This window comes from Rhinopithecus bieti, unplaced genomic scaffold, assembly GCF_001698545.2.
Source record: "Rhinopithecus bieti isolate Rb0 unplaced genomic scaffold, ASM169854v2 scaffold_1403, whole genome shotgun sequence".
Lineage (NCBI taxonomy): Eukaryota > Metazoa > Chordata > Mammalia > Primates > Cercopithecidae > Rhinopithecus > Rhinopithecus bieti.
In genome coordinates this window covers 994,953-996,111 of record NW_016803444.1, presented here as the reverse complement: position 1 = coordinate 996,111, position 1,159 = coordinate 994,953, and positions in this window count along the sequence as shown.

Below are 1,159 nucleotides of genomic sequence, written 5' to 3'. Positions count from 1 at the left end.
AAAAAAAAAAAAAAAGAAAGAAAGAAAGAAAAAGAAAAACCACAAATGAGTAAAGGAAATAAGGCTGTTTCTCCCTGACATAGTAGCCTGGGCCTAACTGCCTTGCATTACCAGGGTGAGACAGAGTAACAAAGAACCCTAAGAGAATCATACTGAGTGGATGAACAACTGAAAGTCACTAGTTTCTGTCATATTAGTTTCTATGAGAGACAAAATCATCATTGAATCCCCTGTGCCTAGCTTTGAAAGGTCAAATATAACAAGCATTCAATAGTTTTAAGTATTGAATAATAAAAATAAGACTGGAGCAATAAAAGCCATACTTGGCAAAATACAAATTGTTTGCTTACTTGAGTAAAAATTATCGGAATTGAATAATTCTTCCACCTACTTAGACAAAACAAATTTTGCTATCAGCATCTGAGCACTGTAGACACATTTGATACCCAGGGACATGGGATCAGGACAGGAGGAGGTAACCACTGAGAAGCAGAGTCCTTCACACAAACACTCTAGGGGAAAGGGCAGGGGTCTTTGAGGACTAATTATTTTGGCTCAAGGAAACAGGCCCCTCCTCAGTAAAAGAGTTCAGAAGCTGTCAGCCTGCCTCAGGGAATGAGTTGGGAAGAGTTTGAGTTGAGGGCATTGTCACTCTAGAGGAAAGGGTGTTACTGGATGTGATAAACACTTTGTGAGTGAAGTGATGGTAGAAAAATAAAATTATCTTAGAATTTGAATCTCCATATCACCATGCACCTGGAAAAGACCAGGATTCTTGCTAGGGATATTGTTGGGAACAAGCCCCCCAAAATCTGGCCATAAACTGGCCCCAAAACTGGCCATAAACAAAATCTCTGCAGCACTGTGGTATGTTCATGATGGCCATAACACCCATGCTGGAAGGTTGTGGGTTTACTGGAATGAGGGCAAGGAACACCTGGCCCGCCCAGGGCAGAAAGCCACTTAAAGGCATTCTTAAGCCACAAACAATAGCATGAGCGATCTGTGCCTTAAGGACATGCTCCTGCTACATGTTAACTAGTCCAACCTATTCCTTTAATTTGACCCATCCCTTTGTTTCCCTTAAGGGATGCTTTTAGTTAACTTAATATCTATAGGAACAATGCTAATGACTGGCTTGCTGTTAATAAATACATGG